Source organism: Vanacampus margaritifer, chromosome 1 (assembly GCF_051991255.1).
Source record: "Vanacampus margaritifer isolate UIUO_Vmar chromosome 1, RoL_Vmar_1.0, whole genome shotgun sequence".
Taxonomy (NCBI): Eukaryota; Metazoa; Chordata; class Actinopteri; order Syngnathiformes; family Syngnathidae; genus Vanacampus; species Vanacampus margaritifer.
In genome coordinates, this window is record NC_135432.1 from 32,086,511 (window position 1) to 32,111,704 (window position 25,194).

The window sequence follows — 25,194 nt, forward strand, 5'->3', positions numbered from 1 at the left end:
CTCACAGGGCGACTCTCAACAATGAATTCCACATAGGTAAATGGAGTACAATGCTCTTTGGTTCAGAATTGAAACCTGAATCCAGCTTGCTAATAATTGTAACATTAATAACTGTCATTTGTTGCAAATCCTTGAAAACTAAGTACGATTGATGATTACTCAAAAGTTAACAAATTGTACCCACGCTGTCTGCACAGAAGTCAGGTGAGTGAACCACTACATCGTCTTTGGCTAATTCAATTCTTGATTCAATATTTCCGAGTACACAAACATGATGTTTAGCAATGGGGCCTCTTCTTCTTCTTCTTCTTCTTTTTTTAACCGCTGTAGTAATTGATCAAAACAAGTGTAATTGAACTTTGAAGATTATGCAAAGTGTCATGATGGGCGTGAGAGGTTGAGGGATGGTGGGCCCAAATGCGGGAAAACATGGCAGGGAGACAGGAATGAAGGACGATGTGAAGAACTTTATTGAAGCATCAAGAGAAAGGTGAGTAGACCATGACTGGACATGACGAGAGTAGGCTGGTCGCCATGACAGCGATGTGGACGACTTGACTGAAACGCGGACGACTTGACTGAGACGAGGCTTGGCTTGACGCGACGAGACGAGAAACACATACTCCCAGGCTTAACGTCGACAATGCTGCCACACCAACTGGACAAACACAACAGACTAAGGCCCCGTCCTCAAACAAATCCCGTACACACAAAAGCATTTCAAGACTTGCGTGTGACCAAAAGAAGACGCTGAGGACGTTTAACGGCTGTAATGTAATGCCAAGTCTGGAGTGGCGCTGTAGCGCAGCCACAGGGAGTTAACGGAAAGCGTATAGGAAGAATCAGCAAAGAAGACGAACACTTTTTTTTTTTGCGTGTATCAAAACCACATGAAAAAGACGAACACAGGAGAAGTGACAATGGCGGGTGATTCAAGTACGACACCGCTTGTTGAACGTGGGACTAAAGAAGCTAAATATTTTGCTGCAAAAGCATGAGCAAGCTAAGGAGGCTGCGCAAAACGACTACGACACGGCTAACCTCCATTGTTGTTGACAGACTGGCGCATAAGTCATCAATCTGCGACAATGCGTCGTCATCGAGCTGCGACCATTATGTCATCGCTGGAGGAGTATCCTGCATATGGTGTCTAGACGGACGCGAACGGGGCGCGTTTTGAAATCCTTTCTCTCTGGAGCCCGCTTTCAAAAGTGATCGGTTTCAAACTTTGAAACCGCACCATCATGTGGACCAACGGCCTAAACGATAAGAAACTTGTGAGGATAAATTGAAACTGTCTTTTGTGTGCACGGGGCCTAAATACACTAACACTGATGAGACACACCTGGGAAAACACAATTGGCTGAGGGCACTGATTGGTCACACACACTGGGAAGGGAAGAAACACACAGGTGCACGTGGTTAGACATAACGAGATGAGGGGTAAGACAAGGAACACAGAACAAAACACTGAACACCCAAAATCAAACAAAAACCCAGCCCTACAGAACCGAAACGTGACACAAAGTCTGTCCAAGACACCTTTGGGCACTTTTTGAAAACGTCAGTATTAAACTCTAAAAATCTTTCTTGTGTAAATTTGCTTTCCAAGAACAGACACATTTCCGAATCCCCCATTGAGTTATGCTCTAATCTCCTTTTATTCTTCTTGGCAGACCCTTTCATTTTGCCTGATGAATTAAGCCTGACCCACAAGGCTAATTACTTTAAACCTCCACCACAACCCCATTTTCACATTTCCCAATTACTCTCTGTAGTCTTACACTTTCTTCATCGCTAACTTTTGCACAGTTACACTACTTTTATTACAAAGCTTCTTTGCTATTCTTTTTGTTCTTGCCTCTTTTTTTTTGCCACTTATTGCCGTTCCCAGCCCCTCTCTCCAGGAAATAGGCGGCATTTATCATTATCTGTGATCTGGTCCTTTACTAACTCTAAACTAAATGCCACTATCTCATCATCTTGTCTTGATTCTCTCTCACCCTTCTCTTCACTTCTCATCCGCTTGCCTTCACACTGTCACTGACACAACAGGATATATTGACTGTGTGCGTGCACGTGCGTGCGTGTGCATCTATCCAGCTATCTGTGCTCTTGTCTGCCTGGTATCACCATGGCGACGGATTCTGCTGCTGTCTGTCCCTTGCTTAGTGTATCTTGGCAGCAGTTGGGCCGCTGTGTCGACGTGCCCCGATTCATAGGCCACCTGGCAAAGACGTCAGTGCTCCATGCTGGACCCGCCAGCTCGCATATGGAGACTGCATATGGGTCTCATCTTTAAGAGATGGTTGGCCTGGAGGAGCCACAGTCCCTCCAGTCAGACACAAAGCCAGTTCACAGAAGCCTGGCACCGCGTTGCTGAATGACATTTCTGCGTATGTCTTGTTTGCAAAGAGTTCCAAATAAAGAATAAGTCTTCATTTATCACATGACAAATACAGATTAAAAAAGGGCAGACAGGTCAGTAGTAGTAAAATAAACTTCTTTCATGTATGAAACTGTATTAATTTATCAATATTATTTACAAAACAAGGCTTTTGATGCAAACATATTCAGCTTAAATTCATTGAACAGAAATATGTTATCATGCATCATGTTGATGAGTATCAGTATTATTAATATCTCTTTGGCGCTATGTTTCAGAAACATGCTGTTGTTTATGGCAATACAGTGAATCAGTGTTTCCTGACCAGGGCGCTGTGAGAGATAATCAGGGGTGCCAAGGACGATACCCAATTTCACACTAGTTGTCTGAAAGTATTATTTGTGAATGACAAATGTATGTTTATTTATCTTTCTATGCCAGCTACTTATAGTGAATGCCCTTCCATTAGATGGCAAAATGTACAATTAACAAATACACCCGATCTGTTGCCATTCACACAACAGAATAAGTCATGGCTTCCTGTGAGGATATCAGCTTTACAGCCGCAAAATTCGCCTGAGTAAATAAATTTGTGAGTAAATTGAGACAAGAGTATCATTATTCATCATTTTTATGACATTTCTGTTTGGTTGTGTGACGTGGTATTTTTGTAAAGTAAAATACAGCAATTGCTTTGGCTCGTGAAGCTTTAGAAACACTGGAGGAAATGAACAGAACAGAGCCACACGCCTCTTTATAGTGCAGTCAATATAATACAGGGGTGTCCAAACTTTTTCCTGTGATGGCCACATGCAGAAAAAATTAATGATGCAAGAGACACTTTTATTTATTTTTTTTTTTACTTTAATTTGTCAAGCACATGAAAAGGCAAATAGTTTAGGATTTTACAAGATTTGAGGATGGTCGAAACCCTGTAACCCACCATAAAATATCTGCCCCTGCACTGAAAAGCAGTGGAATCCCATCACTGCGTACAGAACCAAAACAGTAACTAATTGGTTAAACTAGTAATTCCAAACCAAAACAGGAGCAATAATTCGGAAGCCGATAATTTTTAATTGTTATTTTTAAAGTAGTTACTTGGGAATCAGTCAAGCAATATATTCGCCATTTGGACCATTACACAGAGCAGAACGTGGAGGAAACCCATGACATTTTTTTAGTAAATGCAGCGGGCCGATTAAAAATGGACGCTGGGCCACAAATAGCCCCCAGGCCATAGTTTGGACACCACTATATACACGTATTTAATGAGCCTAATATGGTTGATAAAGCTAAACACATATAGCCCATAGAGATGATGTAAAATGTAAAAGAGCAATACTTTACTGTACAACGGTTGTAGTTTAATGACACTTTTTACACCATAAATTTCAACAAACGGTAAACAGTGGGACATATAGATCTCATGTATTGTTTTCTCCCTTTTCTGTAGTTACTGTGTAAAATTTCACTCTCAGTACTATAACACAAATCTATTATGATTGTTTATTTGACTAATTTTCTGTAAAATTTATAACATTTTGTTAGATAAAATAAATATCAGTCTCATACTTCACTGGGGTCGTCAGTTAAAACAACTTTCTCCAACCAAGCCAGGCATTTTGAAAGTTGTCTGGAGGTCAAGGGAAGGTTCACACCTTGTCACCTCTGGCCGACCTGCGGAAGTCACTGACACCCGTCTGGAAGCGGCGAGACAGACAGCGAACGCCCCCGTGAGCCCCTCACCTCCCCTGCTCTCTCCGGCGTGGTGGTGTCGTCTGTCTGTAGTCCATTTCCGTGTTGAACAGCGAGGCCGGAACTTCGACGCTTTCTACAAATGAACGTCATTACCCACAAGCGCCTGCGACGCCTCAACTTACAGAACTGGCTTCGTTAGGCTCCGGGAGTGTTTCTCATTTAAACAAACAGTGACGAAGATGGCGGAGAGTTAATGGTGTAAAGACGAAATAATCGATCCAGTAGAGAGATACGTCCAAAAGGTAAGCCCTGCCTATGTGTTTTCCTCCCCTACTTTGAGACACGAATTACACCACACTTTGCGTTTGGTTTGTGATTTGATAGAGGACGGAAATGCAGCCTGCTTACTTGTGTTCCCTGCGGCAGTGCACACAAATTGATATTGGTGCGGTGCAGAGGGCATAGTGTACGCTCTTCTAAATGACACTAAACATTTCATCTCCTATTTGCATGATACGTGTCTTTGTCACGCAGTCGGTACGATTAAACAATTATTCCTTTAATTGCATCTTTATTTCACCAAGTGAACTTCACGCGAACTGGCTAGTTTACACACACGCCGCTGGTGGCAAGTGTTTCCGCTTAACGTGTTTGGAAGTTTATGTTTAAAAACCAAACACGCACGCAAACAGCGTGAGGTGAGTCGTGAACGTTTGGCTGCATTTGACAGCGACGGTCGACCGGCAGCTTGAGAGACAGACTGTCCACGGCACGGTAGCGACGTAAAAGGGTGCGAAAGGTTTGCTGATCTGATGAGTGCACGCACACGATCGCGCATATGATTCACTGCGCGCACTGCTTTGAGAGAGCCGTGAGCTTGCGTTTTGCTGCTGCAAGCGTGCGATTTGTGGAAACGATGCTGCCAGTCTGCAAGAGCCGGAGTCCACACGTCTTGCTGAGCAATGGAAAAGTACACAAGCTCATGTTTGTGCGTTAGATCGTCAATGATTTGGGGGCAAATATCGGAGGTGAAAGTACGTGCTCGTTTTTTTCCTTCGTTACATGGTTGTGTCTGCTGTGAAGACTAGTATTTCATCTCTGTCATCACCTTCCAGAACGCGTCTCGCTGTGCATATCTGCAGGGGGCAGCACAGCGACCGTGCTCCGACACTTCTGTACACCTTGTTTGATACCTCACTCAGTGCGTATGTGCCAGCTCACATGTACTGTCTGCTCCCCACATTGTGTGTAAACACAAAGGGGGTAAAACTGATGCATGTGGTGTGTGACTGTGGAAGGATACACCTTAATTGCTAATTAAAGACCCTCTGTATTATTATTTTCATGCATTAGTAGTTTAATTTCTAATTTGCACTTGAATACAAGCAGAAAATTGTAACAGAAGAGAAGCATAATTATTGATTCCTTACAGGATTTAGTGCACCTGTTGGACGGTTGGTAGATTTGTGTGACATACGTTGATGTTGATGACCCAGAAAGATCGAACCTTCATATTGAAGGAAACTATTTATGCTAATGTAAATCCATCCATCTATTATCTTACGCATAGTTGCAGTGGGGGGGAGCAATGGCGTCGTTAGACCTATTTCACGGGGCTCAAGCCTACCTAAAATATTTTTAAGCCCTCCCTAAATGGTTGTGTATTTTTTTATATATATATATATATATATATATATATATATATATATATAGCTAAATATCCAGGCACATAACCTCATTATTCATGTAAATATAATCATAAATCTGTTTGTTTTCCTGTACTTCCAAGTGTAAGGTCGTCCACGCTTCTCGTGTGTGATTATCCAATCCATTCCACTTAATCATGTCGAAGTAATAATCTAGTCCATGTTTTCACTGCGTCGTCGACTGTGATTATGCTTGCAGTTGAACGTGCCTCTGTCAGCCAAGTGTTCCTAACATGCCAACTATAATCAGCATTTAGGAAAATAACGTGACTGATGTACAGTAATTAATTACTTATATGATCAAAAATCAATTGATTTCCTTCACTTCAATAGTTTTGTAGATAGCGAGAGCCCTTGTCATGTTTTGTTATGCAATTCTAATCCGTTCCACTTGAACACTTTTATTACTGATAATCCATTCCATGCTTTCCTGCTTGTTTGCTTGCTCCTAACCTGCCGGTATTAGCGTCCATTGTCTATCACGGCCGAGAAAGGGAGTCATGATGATATAAGGAAGGAAGTTTCTGAAGAAGAAAGTAAGTCTTCATCACTGTCTGCTGCTAGTAATAATTAGTTAAACGTGGCTACAGCCTAGCTAACAGCAGAAAGTCTCATGCTATATTGTCAAATAGTTACTCTACAATGCATGTGAAGTTCTTGGCTGATATACAGATGAAGCGGGTTTTTAGAGGGAACTTTATGCTTTAATTCACACTAAAGTAAAAAAGATCATTCACTTATGGTTGTCGTCAGTGGATGATGATAATAATATAATTGACAATACTAATCCTCCACCCATGTTGAATTGTAGGAAACAGCACGATGAGTAGAGAGCGCAAGTGTGGAGCGATACCTACTGGAGACGTGAGTGTAGACAGCGAGAGTCTAACAATCATATAAAACTCAATATGGATTTAATATTATGAATATGAAACATGTCAGTAAAGGTGCATCGTTTAATTTAACTTAATGAACAGAAAGTGGAGATATTTCAGGCAGGCAGCTATTGCACGCCATACACAAGGAAACTCGGTCTGCTTTACATAATTAAAAGTACAATATTTAAAGAAAAAAAAACCTGGAAGAACTAAAGACACCTACAAAGTACGGAAATACACGTTTAAATTTTAGAGATTACTAAAATTAATAAATAAAGCTTAAAAATAATTTTGGGTTAAAAACTTTGAAAGATCTCAATCATCGGCATGGTGAAAAGCATAGTTTTTAACCTGAAATAAAAAATATTCTCACTTTAATATTACTTTCATATTGTATTTAGAAGTCATTGAGTAATATTTTCCTTCTAGTCACATATGCACTGAAATGTAACATGTGACTTCAGAAGTATTTGGGAGCAAACAGTTAGTGTGCTTTGAGCCAAATTCATGTAATTTGCCTCTCTGTTGATCACTTAATAAATAATTCAATGTATCTTAATTAAAAATGATAGACTCACTTTATGACAACACAGCTACCTTTTTTTTTTTTTGCATACAATTTTTCGTACACTGTAGACAATGTTTACATATATATATTTTCGCGGTTTCCCTCTTCCAACGCACTGTCACTTCCAATGAGAATATTAGATTTGTAATAGCCACCTTTTCCAATATTTAATTTTTAACTTTGAAAACTCAATTCACAACAAAATAAATAAACCTCATCCTCCAAAAAGAAAAACAGCTTATTTCCCGAAGGTTGAAAAGAGTCATCTTGTCTTTCCTCTTAGTAGTTTGCAATACCGTAAAATTCTTTGTACAATATGCACCCGTGTATTATACACTCTCCTAAAAATCACCCTCAAAAAGTGTGTATATAATACAGTCCCCCAATTTGCTGGCATCCTTTATTATACAGGCCAGGGTTAGTGTTAGGAATCATGTTGGAATGTAAGTACACCTTTTTCTATAACATCCAGGTACTGTTAAAGGTCTATAAAAGTTTTCTTTTTTATGATTGCGTGTATCGTACGGCGGGGTGATTTTTGGATCATTTTATATGGGAAAAATGCATCTCACGGGATTTTACAGTAATCATTCTTGTATACATTTTTAAGTGTATTCGTCCGTCCGTCCGTCTTCTTCCGCTTATCCGGGGTCGGGTCGCGGGGGCAGCAGCTTTAGCAGGGAAGCCCAGACTTCCCTCTCCCCAGCCACTTCAGCCAGCTCCTCCGACAGGATCCCAAGGCGTTCCCAGGCCAGCCGAGAGACGTAGTCTCTCCAGCGTGTCCTGGGTCGTCCCCGGGGCCTCCCGCCGGTAGGACATGCCCGGAACACCTCCCCAGGGAGGCGTCCAGGGGGCATCCGAACCAGATGCCCGAGCCACCTCAACTGGTTCCTCTCAATGTGGAGGAGTAGCGGCTCGACGCTGTCCCCCTCCCGAATGACCGAGCTTCTCACCCTATCTCTAGAGCCCAGATACCCTGCGGAGGAAACTCATTTCGGCCGCTTGTATCCGGGATTTTTAAGTGTATTGTTAGTTATTATGATTTTGACACTTTAGATTGAATTCAATCGTGCAGTGGCCTAAATAATTTGAAAACGCGACCATCGTACAGTAGGATTGCACATCGTCCCAAGTGAAGGCGCATGGCGGCGCGGAGTCGATCAACCTCCTCCGCCAAAGCGTCCCTCTTCTGACAGATTCTCAGTTGTCCCTGTGGCCCAGGTCTTGGCTGGTCTTGGCTATGAGCGGATGGCGAGATGAATGCAAAAAGAAGGAGGGTGACAGTGATGCACGATGTTTGCTGAATTGGGGGGAAAATGGGGACAGAGGTTAGCAGGGGATGCTGTTGAGTGGGGCAGGGCTGAGGAGGCTGGACCTCAACCACCACCAGCCTGGGAAGATTGCGAGGATGAGGAGAATGTGGCTATCGAAAGGAGGAGGGGCACAGGTGGAGCCTCTTGCTGGAATTCTACCTGGAATTCTTCCATTGTTTTTTTTTTTGTTTTCTCTTGGTCTATTCTGTGCCGTCTTCTGCTTTCTGACTTGAAACGCTCCACATTCTTTCCTCCATTCTTGCTCGTCTCTCAGGGCTGTTTTGCCCGCTGTCCTCTGCCTCCCCCCAGTCGCAGTGTACTGCCGACTGAACTGTTGTCCTGTTATTGAGGCGCCTTCTCCATGTGTCAGGATGTGTTAAACAGGAATTAATCTTCACTGGTTCACATTGATTCAGGTCAGTGGAGGAGGGGGTCCTTTTTGTTCATTTTTGTCCTGCTCCTGTCCAGTGGTCAATGCCTCTCAGTCTAGTTGAATGCCATCACATGTCTTTGAGTCATAAGAAATGATTTTTCTGTATAGTACCTTGTTTCCATATTAACAAAACTACCACACACAAAAAAAACACTTTTAAAAAATTACAACGCAGCAAGTGTGTTTGTTGAAACGCAAATAACTAAAAAGTTGTAGTATTTTAGTGTCCAAGACTACAAGGGCTACTAAGTCGGCCCTTCAAGCGGTGCCAAAGCTTGCAGCTCATTGTCAAAATGGTGGATGAAACCCTCTTGAAGGTGATTTGGGTAATTTTGTCAATCTCGTTAATTAATTCATTGCTTGTGTGCAATTAAAACATAATGGATCAAAGCACATTGATAGACTCATTCATGGCTTAAAAGTGCGTGCGTTCAAATAAGCTCCCCAAGGGTAGTCAAATAAATGTATGCATTTTCATTACTCTGCTGACTAATTATCATTAAGCCAAGTATGCATTATCCAGTCTCATTCAAGTGAAAGGGACTCGGCAAGCGTTTCAATATTTATAATAATATTGTTTTTAGAGTCTAGGAGACTTCAGCTGTTTGTGTGTGTACTACCTATCATTTTTTGAGTAGAAAATGGTTCATTGTTTACTTTTGAAGTCGTGACTCGCGCGCAGCGGCACCATTTTGCCTCCTACGTCATGCACAGCAGCAAACTCTTAAAGTGATAGTAACCAAACCAACGTTAGTGTATTTGAGGTGGCTTTCAGTAGCGGTCAAATTTAGCATCGGACCGATACAAATGACGTAACCCCCCCACCCCCCCCACTGTGGCCAAGACCCACCTTCCGCTGCCTTTAACTGGCTGGCCTGCACTCGCTGTCATATTGGTTAATTAAGGGCATGAGAACTGATGCCCCTATCAGAAAATGAGTAGGGCGGGTCATGCCAAGAACTTTATTGCTAACGCGTGGGTTTCTATGCCACTTCAGTTGATTGACAGGTCGCTCCGTCTCTTGCGCGAGGCAGAAATGAATAAATGTCTTTCCAGTGAGTGACGGCATGCAGGCTGTCCAAACATACTGTACATACAATGAAAACATCATTCACAGGTAAGTTTTAAAGTTGTTTCCAAAAAAATCATTGTTTTAAGCTACTGGCAACGTGACTGTACAGAGGAGGTTTTTGTCACAAATACATTGTAGTTAAACTGTGCGTTTTGGCTAGGCTAATGTCAGTCAATCAAACAATCAAATCTTTATTTCTATAACACCTTTCATACTTTAAAAAAACACAATGTGCTTCACATAAAAAAAAAGAAAGGAAAAATTTAACGTTATCCTAACGTTAGCAACTTAGCCCTAAACTAGCTAGATTAGGATCATGTAAGGTAGTGGTTCTCAACCTTTTTCCAGCGATGTAAAATATTTTTTTAGCCTAGTACCCCCAACCAGCGCAAAGTTATTTGGCTGAACAAAACAAAACACTGCTGTGCCATCTTGTGTCTGGTTTTAATTTGGGAACGGGTTTTAACTTTGACCACAGTCCCACTATGTATCGTTCAAAAAAGAAAGAGCAAAGAAGTAATTATCTTAATGGTAAATAAATATTGTGCAATAATTATCAACATAACAAGTCCTCCTTTGGGATCATGGTACTGGTTGGTTTTCAAAACTAATAATTTAGTTAACTAGTTAAAAAGCAGAAACTGAAAAAAAGCCAAGATGTTTTCTTGCATGTATGCTACTTTTTAAATATATTTTAAAATCCCATGCTTTGAAAAAATGGTAATTGTAAGTACATCTTACATTTAAAGAAAAATAATTACAACTAACTAACTATAATTATAGTTAGAATGTTGTTAGTTTTCATCTTTGTCAGTTACTATCATACATGAGCTTTCAGCGTTTAAATGTACAGTTTTTAAGTTCTAATGTACGTCCGTATTGGAGAAGGAAGGACAAACAATTGTTTAGCAATTTCAGTTTACCTCACTTTATTGTACACAATAATTAGTGACCATTTTTTCTTTGATAAACATTCCATATCATAATAAAAATAAAGTTACTGATAAAAAGTAAACTAAAATGAAGCATTTTCTTGGGGGAAAAATAAATACAAATTAATTTAAAAAATTACCCAAAAATAATAATTGAAACTAACAGATTTTTACCCTTTTGTTTATAAAATAAGTAAAACAAAATAAAAACTAACTTTAAGACTATAAGAAAAAATGCCAAACTATTATAACCCTGGTCTGATGCCGTGAGTACTTTAGTTAAGACAGGCACGACATCAGACAGCTTTTTTGGTGGGTACACTTAAATTGTGGTACCAATGTTGAATGCATCATGAAAAGTCACTGCCAAGCTGCAGCCCAACTTGGAAAAAGTGAAACTGTGGTACTTTAAAATTTAAATGTCTCAAAGTTCCTAAAATGGGGTATTTGCAATAAAACGGGGACGTTATTAATATATCACAATAACTGTATGAATATGTAACTGAATAAAGGCATACATTTGTAGTTTGTTGGTTTTTGCTCCAAGTTTGGGGTCAGAAAATAATTTAATTCATTAAAACTTGCATAGTTGACATGTTATTTACGGTTAGTGTGCAGAGTTGGCATGCAAACCTCTGAGGAAAGAGTTGTGAGTGTGTACAATCAATGCCAGCGCAACTACTAGCAGCGCATTCTTGGTTGCACTTTTCTTTTCTCGTCTGGAACGATTCAGCACAGCCCATCTCCCACTCCGCTCACTTCATTTTTTCTGTGAGAGGAATGTCAAGTGGCCATCTTGATGCCTTTCTTATGTGCGAACTTGTTAGTCGCCTGTGGCTTTGGATTCCTGTTGTTCCGTGCATTTCATGGCTGCTTCACCTCCTCTGTCTTTCCACATACACAAAGGACTTGATTTGATTTTTCTCAAGTGGCGTACTCAAGCTAAGTTTGTATGACTGTTATTGGAAAACCAGCCTTCCTTTGTGTGAGTGTCCTCGCGTGTTTGCATGTAAGCGAGATGACGAAAGAGACACAGTGAGCAACGAAGGTAGAGGAGGGGCTATATAGGAGGGGAAGAGTGGCTGTAATGAAGCGGCGACACCCACAAAATTCCCGTTGTGCTGTAGCATCCAGCTGTTACTGGTTGTGCGAGGCTTGGTTGCCACAGCAACGCAGCCCTTCGCGCCTGCTCAAGGTCGTTCATCCAGCGCTGAACTGAGCATCATGCAGCACACACTGTAGGATGCTTGCTAGAAGAGGCAGGCAAAGATAAAATGACATCTAAGTGACCAATGGAAAGCGCTTTAGTGATGTAGTGTTGGTGAACATATACGAAACCCTTCATCTCCCCCGCTGACACACACACACACACACACACACACACACACACTGTTATTTTTATCAATTAAGCAACAAACATTGAGGAATCCCTGCACATATGGCAGTGTAGGCTCTGCTAAAATATTTAGCTTGTCAGTCTTAGAAACATGCTGGTTCGGTGGTGTTTTTTTGTTCTCCAACACGCATTGGTATCGTTTTTATTCAATCCTCCCCCATCAGTCTTTTCTTCCTCATCTTTGAGGTCGGCAAAATCGTCACCATTTATCGATAGCAATCACTACCTGTTACAAGCAAATTAGGTTGAAATAAATTTGGTTCTCTGATTTAAAAAAATTCTAAAAATTTTAGGGAGTAAAAATGGAAAAGATTGAACACAAATTAGTTGAGCTTAATTATTTGATAAATTATTTATATGGTCCTTATACACGTTAACCTTCCTTCAGTGACAAGGCTGGATTTTCATTGTATGTTTCAACTGGTTGTTAACATCTATGTTAAAGAGTCAGGATGATTGGATTCTATGTGGCAATTTTTTTTTTCCCGCATGTCGATGGACTATTTTCCAAGAGTCAGATAAGTCTTTTAAAAGAGCATGGACTTGGAAAGCACAATCTGGCCTGTTTGTATTTGCCTCAAGTAGAACTCTTGAAAGGGGCTGTAGTTTCATGTCTTTCCTTGCTTTAAGCTAATAGATGCTTGTTAAATGGGTTCCTCATAGGAATGTGTGTGGCTTGAAGAAGGGGTGCTCTGTTTGACTTATTTTCCATTGTAAAAAAATAAAATAAAAAAAATCCCGGCCTGGTTTTATGCCGTTTAGCTGTTATTTACGCGCGAACACACTTACAGGGCAGAAGTTGAGGTAAATGTTACCAGATGCAGCCCAGTGAGGTAGCAGCTTCAACTCTGCCTGAACCCGTCTATTACGTGACCACCACCTCAACTCGGTTCACCCCTGTCCTGCCTTCCCTTCTGCTGCCACTCTGCTCCTATTGCTCTGCCCCTGCCACATGCGCACACGCACGCACGCACACAATCATCTCCTTCTAGTAGCTCTACTCTTTAGTGTCGGCAGCATCTATGACTACGTTAACATGCAGGCAATATTCGGGTTATGGTCAGAAATCGGGTTTCTGGAACAATCAGAATAACACATTTACATGCGCAAGTTGACAGTTAGCTCCATATACATGGCGCTTGGAATAACTCGATGTAAAAAGGGCGAAGCACAGACGACGTCATGGCAGAAATTGACGTCATTTCTGCGTCTAACTTTAAATGCTCAATAATATACATTATATTAATTTCACTCACCACGCTAAATAAAGTACAGGTAGCCATCAACTTACGAACACAATGGGTTGTTTGTAAGTCAAATTGTGTTTTAGCAATAAACATAATTACATGCATTAAAGTAAAGCATTTAATGAATGTTTGCGTATCACATTTAGAATATTTGTTCATGTCAAAATATTAGGGTCATTTTTTTCCCATTTTAAATTATGCAAGTAATTAACTGATTAGAAAAAGAGGAGAATAAAGGTGTGCAGTGGATCAAAAATGTTAAAGATGTCCTTATAACATTAAATGTCAAAAGAATGAACACAACCAGTGCTCTTCAAATTTGGTGGGAAAAAAATGTTGATAAAAAAGCCTTTTTTATTGAGCGATTATTCGTGATTAATCAAAATTCTAAGATGTGATTAATCATAAATACATAAACAAATAATTACAGTAATTTCTGGACTATAAACCGCCACTTTCTTCACTTGCATTTGACCCTGTGGCTAATACAAAGGTGCAGCTTATCCATCAGATCACAAGGGGGTGAAATACAAAGGAAGCGCAAGAGCGTCAGGCAGAGCAAAACAAAGAAAGTAAGCCCAAATACAGTAGGAGAGACAGAACAAGAGTGAGACAATTTGAGCCCTCATTATTGAAAAGAAAGTAACTGCGGTAACATTAAAACTCCTGCGGCTTATAGTCGGGTGTTGCTTATATGTGTAACAAACTCGAGTATTCCCCAAAATTAGCTAGCGCAGCTTATAGCCACATGCGCCTTATATTCCAGAAATTACTGTACCCGCGATAATGGAAATCCGCGTTAATTTTATTTTTTATTTTTTCCCCGTTAATTATATATATTTTTTGGTTTATTATGTATGTATTTTCGTTTTGGTATGATTTTTAGTTTTATTATGAATGCTTTTTCATTCATCATATATGTTCTTTTTTTCATTTACAGTCATTTTTTTTTCATTAAAAGTATTGTTTTCCTTTACCTTTTTCGTTTACTCTAAACGTTTTTTCGTTTATACTATATTTTTTTCATTTATTATATATGTTTTAAGGCTAACACCTCACCACACACTTTATCCATGCACTTTTCTTGATAGGCGTTAAAATTTTCTCACATACTGTATCTCTTATTTAAGCACAGTAGGCCTGTACACTCTCAGCGTTCAAACCTTTGTAGATGTTAAAATAATAACAATAAAATAGAATTAAACTAATATCCAAAACATTTATTTGAGAAACAAAATATAACGGCAATCGATCCAATTTTTCCGGCCGCATGTTTTCCTATTTTATTTTTATTTTTTTATAAAAAAGAGTAATTAACAACAACAAAATAGCGGTTAGAAATGACACTCTTAATTTTAATAACGATGATACGAGGCTGAGAAATTTGACCGGGAGGCTCGGGAGCGCTTTGCCGGGGGTCTGGCGGTCTTGGTACGACAAGCTGGTCAGCAGTCGATACGCAGTGCATACGCAGCCGGTGTAATATAAACAAGCTGGAAATGGAAACAAAATGCAATGCACACGTATGCGGTGTAATCTAGGGATGAGCCATGGCGCGGTGGTTGGATGCACAAGTGTTCCAGGGCATGAAATTGGGAAACTGTCGGGCCTCTATCTCCAGGTCGTGAAGGCAATGGGCAAGGTCGGAACGCCCCCCCGGTAGGACGTAGGGCTGGGCAGATACGGCCGGCTAAAGACCTCCAGGACACCAAGGATTTCCAAAACGTTACCCCGCTGTCGTGGTTCCCATCCCGGGTAAAAATCCGTCGTTTGTCGGCTCTTTATCTCTTAATTTTAATGATGAAGATATGAGGCAGGACACGTGAACCCATTTTGACCAGGACCGCATCGCCGCGGTGCCAACGAAACTCCACTTGCGCGTTCGTGGCCGGTGGGCCCGCGTGAACCGTGTAGTGGGTGGTGGACGCATGACGTGCTTAGCCGTCAACGGGCACGACTGCATGGTTTCAGGCTGCCAATCTTAATTTTAATGATGAAGATATGAGGCAGGACACATAAAGACATAAACCCATTTTGGCCGCGGGACCGCATCGCCCCGGTGCCCCCGAAACTCCTCTCGAGTGTTGTGGCCAGCGCGGGTCTGCGTGAACATGGGAGCAGGCGGCGCGCTGAGCCGTCTTGACTGAGGCGACAGACGGCGCGTGCATACACTGTAAAAAAACAGCGAGGCTGCGAAAGATGAACCTGTGAGAAACGAGAGAACACTGTATAATTGCGTTTATATGAACCATTATGGGGTAAATGCCACGGACTTCTGCGTTTCACACATCAGCGTCGTTTCCGGACACTGATGGCCGCGTTCCAACACTTGCACCCCCACCTCTGCCTCCATAACCGCGCGGTCCCGCCAATCCCCCATCTCTGAAATGCTTCGGACAACTAAGACAGACACACTACACACCCGCACCCGTCTACGGGAACGCGCAACCGAGACACAAATGCGGAAGCGCAAGAACTAGGACGCGGCCCACACATCACAAACAGGTAACAGAAACAAAGCTGATGTGTGAAAGCCAGAAAGTCGGAAGTCCCGCCTCATCCGTGGCATATACCCCTTTCCGGTTATGAAAGTGGTAACCCAGGCGTCTTATTCGGGTTTTTAAAAAGCCGAATAAGAGCATATTCGGTTTATTGTGTGTGTTTACATGGCCTTTCAAAAGGGTTATTGTCTGCATTTAACTCTTTGACTGCCAAAAACGTTAAATAACGTTTAGTAAAATCCCACGGAGGAGCGCCAAAGACGTTAAAAGACGTTCACCAAGTTTTTTTTTGTTTGTTTTTTCGGAAACGGGTGGAGGAAAGCCTTGGCCAGCTGTGCTGAAAGTATCAAGCAGATCTCGTTAGTATAATGACTATTTTTGGCCCCTAGATGGCAGCGATGACTCTTTGGACAACATCGGGTAGGCGTCAGTAGTAGAAGACGTGAGGCGGAGCTAGAATGTTGAGGGGACAATGGCTGAGAAAGCGAAAATGGTGACCGGTGGCAAACAGCTCACGCTTGATCGTTTTTTTCAAAGAAGAGAAGCATCAACCAGTGCTAAAGAGCACATTGATGATGGCGATGATGATGATGGTGACTCCGAGGTTGACGCCGAAGTTGGAAGCGTTGACGCGGCGGCTATGATCACGTCATAAAGCCTCACCGGCTAGCGACGCTAACGCCGGAAAACGCGGAGCACAACCGAGCACTTCTGCTCAGGCGGACGTTAAATCGGACGACGAAGAGTGCCCCGAGTCCAATGCATATTCATCGGAGGAGTGGGTACAGTCTGATCACGGAGAAGACACTGGTTATGGACTACGATGCCACCATGAATGGAGCGGATAAGATGGATCAGAACGTCTCTTACCACCCGGTATAGGAACTGAAGGACATGAGGAAGCCAGACGTAACACCACCGTAACATCACTGTATCATGATCCTGAGAGTAGACTTGATGGCAACATGGCCAAACACACACTGCGGTATATACTTGCTATTCCCCGGAAAAAAAAGCCAGCAAAAAAGTGTAGCGTCTGCAATCGCAGTGAAACTAATCTGTTGTGCAAATCCTGCTGCGTCCCCTTGCACGCAGGGGAGTGTTACAAAAAGAAAAACTATTTGAAACATCCACACAATTGTAAATAGTACCACGGTTGCACACATTTGTAAATAGTTTGCCAAATTGTTTTGTCAAATTGTTACACTGTTGAATGTGAATAAACGTATTTTGCTATCAAAAAACACTTTTTCATTGTTGGTGGTAGTGTTTTACAGAAGTAAAGCACTGTTTAGGTGTTTGTGGCATCATTCATGGAAAAAAAATTCACTAGAGTGCATGAAATAATATTGTTTCACAAAAAGCTTGATTTCTCTATTTTGTTTCAAAACAGAGCATTTGGGTGAAACTAACCATTTTCTATTGTTGATTACTAAAAAAACGGAATAAGGTAGAAACAAACTTTTTTTCTGATGAAAGATGAGAGTCCAATCTTTCATTTGGTAGTATGTGTGTTTCCATAGTCCAAACACAAAATTTTCTGTGGACCTTGAAAGATCAGTCAAAATGCTTAAATCGGCTGGCACCCACGGCATCCCTTTTCTGGAAACGTCTGGCAGTCAAAGAGTTAAACATAGTCAGTCACTCATTTGAGCATAGCACCTCCAAAGGTTTGCTATACCCACCTCGTCACCGTGATTTGGAGTAGCTCGACGGGACAAGTGATTATCATCGGGTTGACTACTTATTTGCTAACCTGGCAATAGCCAGATTGATATTGTGATTCACTAACGGGAGTTCTCCACAATACTAATCTGGGACTGCTCCGCGCTAAATTTGCTCTGGAAAGGCGCGACATTATGTAAAATACTTCGAGCTGATTGGACGATGCGGCATCTTGTAAACGTTGTTTTGACCAATCACGGTCACCGATGAAAGCGTCGTCTTCGTTTTCATCAAAGGAGGGGAAATAAGCACAAAATCTTTACCTTCCACCAGTGGTTCGGATCGGTGGAAATCAATGTGCATACAAGTTTGTGCAATACAAGATGTATTGTCGGGAGTTTGTGAACTCACAAATAGCGCAAGAATTCATCTTGCAGAGCAAGGTTACCTACTTGCTTCCCTTCTCAAGTCATATTGTGCTGGGATATCAGAGGCCTGTTCATTCCTCGTCCACTAGGCTACACCATGGCAAACACACACACACACACACACACACACACACACACACACACACACACACACACACACGCACACACACTTGTGGTTCCGCACCCATGGTCACACATATTTGCTCCTTCTTTTTCCAATGTTTTTTTTTTTATATTTCAAATATTTTTTTCACCAAAAAATCTTTGATTACAAGCTTTTTTTTCTTCCAATAAATTTAAATGGGTGTCAATTATATTCATTTATTTATTATATTTTTGCTATTTGCGGGTTGGCTCAGTCCCTAAGTATAAATGCAAAGAATTTATTATTCGAATTACCAGCCACCTATTCTGTATCTGGTTCCGACCTGGTCAGAGTAAACTGCGAAGAGGTGGAGCAGAATATAATGTGGATGAGGCAGTAGTATTGTAACAATGGTAGGCGGCATGATGATGGACTCACCACTGAAAGCAATGCTTTGCAAACACTATTTGAAAAGAGCTTCATGCAGAATGCAAGATCCTGGGAATCTCTCAGTGACATACATGTGACTAAGGAGATTTTCACATGACGCGCAGACAAGACAGTGGATTAGGCTTCAACCAAAGTGCTGAATTACACAGTGTGGATGAGTACAAAGCACAGTTGTTCCCGTACCTTGAGTATGCATGTCTGAAATGCTGGTAAATGGAAGAGAAGCATAGGGAGCACATTTCTTTCTATTTCCAGTCCTCCACATCACTTTCTTTTTCTTTCTCACAACAAACTTTTTTTGTCCTGCGAGATCTGAGACGTAGTAAACACTGGCATGTCTCTTTGAACGGTTGTATATTAATATTGAATTTATGCAATATGAGAAAAAGATGCCGTGATTGTGTCCACCTGGGTCTTTTTAACAGCCATTGTTTGGATTTCTCAAGGTGAAAAATGTAATTAGGGCATACCTCTGGCTGTCTTGTTGTCGATCCTATGTAGCAAGAAAAAAAAAAAAAATCTAATCTAGTGTCAAAAAATGCTTTTGGTTTGTTTTTAGGGGGAGATGGTGTAAGAGCTCCAAACTACACTGGGTTCAAAATGTACTGTAGTAAGATTTTTTTTATTGAATAACCATGACAGTCTTAGTGTTTTCTGTGGCACATTTTGCATACTGCGTTTTGTTTCACCTGCCTGTTTCGATCACTGAAACCAATAGTCAGGTTTACATGGAGCCTTTTGTTTGGATTAGAATGAAACTGAATGACCAAATGGAATGAAAGTGCTCCATATAAACACCTTAATGGCGATTAAAAAGGCCGAATACAAATGGAATTTCAATCAACTTTACAGGTGTGGTATATTGCTTTTGCCAATCAGAACAAACATCATGTAAACAGTTGAATCAGAATAGCCACGCTGAGTCTGTTCTGCGCATGCGGTGTCCTGATATAAATGCATAGCGACATCCTCGTTTACACACTTGAAAATTGAAGCGTCCTGCTAGAGCTCGTCTGCGACGGGAAAACTTGTTTTAAAGTACTTTTTTTGATCAAGCTGTTGCTTTCATAAAAGTGTTAAAACAATCACAACTATTGCTAAATAGACAAACAAACTCCATCTTGGTTAATCATGTGATGTTTACATCGATCTGTGCGTCACACTGCTGTAACAGCTGTTCTGATAAATGTAGGGACACATTTAAACGTCAGATAGATCACGTCACATTGTAAACAGTTGACCCATGATTTAAATCGGAATGACAAAAAGTCTCCATGTTAAAATGGCTAATGTCAAGCAGGTTTGATCATTAGTAACATAGCTCAGTCTAATTAAAGGGAAATTACTTTGGGCAAGTATTGGCAGTTTTTATGCATAATGGCGAAATCAGAAGGATCTTGCTGCTTATGAAAAAATCATACAATGCCTTGCGAAAGTAATGGAAACACTAGACGTTTCAAGATAACTAAAGCAAGATGACCAAGATACTGTTAAACAAATTGTGTGTGACTGAGCGCAAATGGGTTCGTTCCGAAAGAGGTGCATAAGAAAAGTGTTTGTCTGGCATTGTGTTCAGAAAGCAGCTGTTAAAATGCCGTTAATAAGCAGAAAGCAAGTATTTGTAGCAGCTGGTGTCTGTGGAGTTCCAATCATTTCTTGATGCAAGATCATCCAAAGGTTTGCAGTCATGCATAAAGCTTTCCATTCTCATAAGGAGAAACATTTGCAGTGCATTTAGAAAATGAAGTGTAATTATCTAGCAGCTATATTTACTTTTGAATGTCGTGTTCCCTGGGATGGTAAATCTGAATGGGGTTTTGGATGGTTGGTTGATGGCCAACATGTTCCAACAAGGCTGCAACGTCCACAAGGATTTGGCAAAGTAATGTTTTGGGCTGGAATAAATGGAGAATGAGATGGTAGGCTCTGTTAAGGCGACTGAAGTTGTTAAAATTACCCCTGAAAAATATCAAGGGTAGTCTGTTACACACCATTTCCTGCTATGGTAAAAAAAAAGTGTGTTTTGGGAGGCAGCTCTTGCATCCTCAAATGAGATACGGGCTGAAACTATCCACAAATTTACATGTTCAATGAATGACAGCATTGTTGCGGTGATATCCAAGAGGGGCTCTTATGTTAGCGTAAACAAAGCAAAAAAACATGTTGTTTTAACGTGTTAACAAACATTTTAGTTTGAAAAGGCATTTTTCTTTCCAACCTATTATTACGATCAATATTTTCAAAACTTGTTTGTGGACTGAGTGCTGTTGGTATTTTTTATGTATTTTATGTCTTTACCTCTTATGTATTTATTTAAGTGTTTGTGCATACAGTATGTATGTATTTTAGTCCATTGACTGTGAGCTGTGAGATGCCATAATTTCCCCAACGGGATTAATAAAGTGTTTGTCTGTCTATCATTTGCAACATTGTATCTTGATCACTTGTGCAGAGTGCCAAAAATACTGCTGTCATCATAGATAGTTTGAATTTATTTATCTGATTCTCCAACCTAATGAAATAGTTAATGATTAAAAGCTATGCTCAACCTAAATTGCGTTGAGTAGGGGCTGACATTAAGCCTCTTTTGACAGGGCCACCATGAGCCAAGTTGTGGTGGCCGCGCTTGAAACCGGTACTGATAGTATGAAAAGTTTCAATAACTATTTCATGTGTAGTGTGACGTCTCTATACTGTACTGTTTAAGATGTTAAGTAAATATGACTTTTGTGTAGTTACATTGTTGCATTTCATGTTTTATTTATTTATTCTTTTGCGCAGCATAAAATCTAACTGAATATTTACCATTTGATATTTTCTGGTCTGTATATCTTGTTCCTTATAGGATTCTTAAAAAATGTTGTACATAGATCAATAATTAGTCATCAATTTAAGTGGATAAATCTCCCAAAAAAAAATATATATATATTTTTTAGAAGCAAGAATGTGTCAATTTCATCGTATTTATAATTTTTTTAATTTGATTTTACTGGCCTGATCAGGCCAGTGTCAGTAAATTTTGGGTGGCCCGACTGTAGAATGCTGTGTGTAGACCAGGTTTCCCCAATCCTGGTCCTCAAGGGCCTTCCTGCAGGTTTCAGATGTTTCCGTCCTCCAACACACCTGATTCATATAACTTCATCAGCAAGCTCTGCAGAAGCCTGATAACGATCCTGATTTTTAGAATCATGTGTGAGGACCTGGATTGGGGAAGCCTGCTGTAGACTATTTAGTACTATATAATGAACAAAAAAGGATTATGCCCAATCATTTTTAGAATCCAGTGTCATCTCAGGTGCTTACTTAAATTTTAAATGAGATGGGGGTAAAAAAAAATAATGAAAAAAAAGACATTCTTTTTTGTTTTTAAATGTTGACTCTTGTTTTTAAATGTTGCCACCAAAACTTATAGCAGTCACTCCCTCTCAAACACACCACTGCTTGCAATATCAACATTTCTCCACTTACCGACAAGGAGAACAAAAGTGCTGGAGGCAGTATGGTAGCAGCAGTTGTGGTTGGAGGGCAGAGTGAGTAAACACCAATCAGAAAGAGAGACAGAGGAGAGAAGACTGAGTAGTAGAAAGTAGGGAGAAAAAGAAAACAAGTCATTAATAATTTACTTCCAGGTCGACCTTTAGCTCTGGCCACTGGTGTTCAGCAGAGAACAGTGTTGTGCGGAGTATTGTCATGTTGGAAAAGTATCACATGATCTTACTGGTTGTGTGACATTCACATCCAAAGATATAACTGAAGAAGAAAAAAACAGATTGTTACTCAAAGCTGTTCAAAAATAAAAACCTAAAAGACCCTGTAACGTCATTTTTGTGATTTGGTTGTAAATACATTGTTCTAAAATAAATCTTCTGATACACCTGAACACATCATGAGTGATGTTAGCTGGTGTGCTCGGGTGTTCTGGGTCTTGTAACATGACACATCCTCTAGCAGGTGTTGCCACCTCAGTGTATCAGGCCTCAGTGTATATTCAGGTGACATTTACATCTTCGGATCCAAAGCCATTTCTGAGCTGCTTCACGGATGTTCTTGACGGCTCTGGCCTTTGCTCCTCCCATGATGCCCAGTACGCTGAGGGCACTGTGGCGCGACTCACAAATCCTCTACAGCCTACTTCGATGGGCATACAATTCACCTTCCAGCTTCCAAACCTGCTCTCGACAGCTGATGACTAGATGCTCATATTTGGTCCTCTTCCTTTCACACGCCTCTCCCAAGGAGTCTTCCCGCTGTACTGTCAGCTTTATGATGAGGATGTTTTTTGTGGGTTCGGCGACCAGATCCCTACAGACAGGTTCCCTGCTGTCGCAGTCATGTGCCCATGCTGATGGCCTCTGCAGGCAGTTCCAACACCTGATTGTGGCGCCAGGTGAAACGGGCCTCGCCTAGCACTTTTGGGCAGGAGCTCAGGATGTATTCCAAGCTAAGCACAGCAAGTAGTTCCGGGTCTTCCTGCCTGCCAGCCAGTGGACCATCCAAGTGACTTTACGGTGCATTGCATATTGAACTATGTTCTAGGACCCTCTATTATAAAATGTCTTGCACGTTTTGGCCTCTTAGGGGCAGTGTGGTGCCGTGTATCCATGGTGTACACGCTTACAACGAGAACAGAAGAAAGTTATAATTGAATTATATTAAAGTAATTTGTTTTTCACAAATTGGGAAGTATTTGTGCCTTTGCGTAGTGTTATCTTACTTGTGGGTATGTGTTTCCACAGCATTTGTGTGTGAATATTCGTTATTTGAAGGATTACTACACCCAAAGTTTCCATTTGAATGGAATCCGCTATGCTAGCGATGTTTTAGAAACATGTTTTGCATTTAAATACACACTTTATGTAATTCTCCTTATCGTGTGTTTAGTTTTACAGTTATCTTCAACTGCAGTGTCATTAAACAGCTTCAAGAACACGTGGTGATGGCAGAATGACACTGATTTGTTCCGTCCTAGCTAAAAGCTACATGGTGCATTCAGGGTACTTTCGAAACGTAGAGAACTTGTAAACGTGCCGCGGCTTTCTGCACATTAATCGTTATTCTTCGATTACGTTTTAATGATCAAGAGAAGCCAAAATCGAAATCCCGATAAAATTTTGGTTAATTGTCCAGCCCTACCATGCAGGTGTGAATACACCCATAGTTACTTTGATAGAAGTGGATTCAAATAAATGATGGTGAGATGCCTGGGGAATCCTGGTTGAAAAAGGTGGCTTTCTCTGCATGTGCTCAACCGAGGTTTTTCATCTCATTGTCAGCATCCACACTGAAGGGGGCGTACAAGAGTACACATGTTTACAGTACAAGCCTCTTCCTCTTCTTCTTCTTCGGCACATTCACCTAGTGAGACTTTTCTTAGACTTTGTAAGAATAAAGCCTGATCTCACAACTCACAAATGGTGGGGGAGTAGACAAAGTCACTCCAGACTGAAAACATTCTTTCGGAATTGGACTGATCAAGGCAGGCTTTCTTTACTGGGAATATTCTCTATTTATACAGCAAGAGTTTTGGAGTTCAAAGAAGAAAAGGAAGAGTTGTACAGGAAAGTAACAAAGATAAAGGTAAGACGGTGAAACATTTTAAATTTGACCTATGAGGTCAGACTATGAAACAAATCATCTAAAATTCAAATCAAAAGGTATTTCGAATGTAAATAATTTTGTTATTCTTTACTTCAATTGTGTGTATTTAAAATATTTAGGCATTATAATAAAATATGAATGATTTTCAAATAGGAACATAGAACTTCAGTATAGTTGTAAAGGAAAGTATTTTTTTTACACAACATTTAGTCATTTAATACAGTAAGTAGCTTTTTAGATAAGCCTATTAGGCTTATTTGCCTATTAATGGTCGAGTACGATCCAGGCCAAAATGACTGAATTGGTATTGGATTGTTTCCATCAGAACCAATCCAAATCATAAACCCAAACTATATCATACAGTGAATCCTCAAATTCACTTTGTGCGACATGCCATACCACAGACGAACTGTTGCCCTGGTTGTCATGTGCCTGTGTTTCACTGACCTGAAAAAGAACTTGCTGAGACCAATGTAGAAATGTGCGCACCCATGTCGCGAGCATGCACACGGCACCGATTGAAACGGCAGTTTAGCTTGATTCAGCTAATTAAGTCAGCCACCTCAATGAACGCAACGGTGTTTGACGAGCTTCAATCAAGCCTCAGCCAACATCGCGCTTTACTTAAGGGAATTCATAATCTGTGCGTTATCAACATTAAAATATGTCTATCGCCAAAATTGAGGCAGCTTTTAACTAAGTGGTGTAATGTAAATCACCGTCTAACATTAGAGTAGAATATTTACACTAATGTGTCCATAGTGCTTCAGGCACATTGAATATTGTTCAGCGCAAAGCCACAGTCCCTGGCTGTTTCTCAGTTGTACGCTTACAG

At 40.8% G+C, this 25,194-nt stretch overlaps 1 protein-coding gene across 3 annotated transcripts in view; it reads left to right on the plus strand.

Moving 5' to 3' along the window:
• The first annotated feature begins 4,270 nt into the window (after positions 1-4,270).
• Positions 4,271-25,194, plus strand: part of LOC144037254 (nuclear receptor coactivator 3-like) — a 70,431-nt gene continuing 49,507 nt past the window's right edge. For 2 of the 3 annotated variants that reach the window (XM_077548594.1, XM_077548612.1), the window contains exon 1: positions 4,271-4,389. The gene's annotated coding sequence lies outside the window, so the exon portion shown is untranslated. Of the gene's footprint in view, positions 4,390-24,290; positions 24,339-25,194 lie in introns of those variants that run through there. The other variant, XM_077548605.1, reaches the window with a different exon arrangement.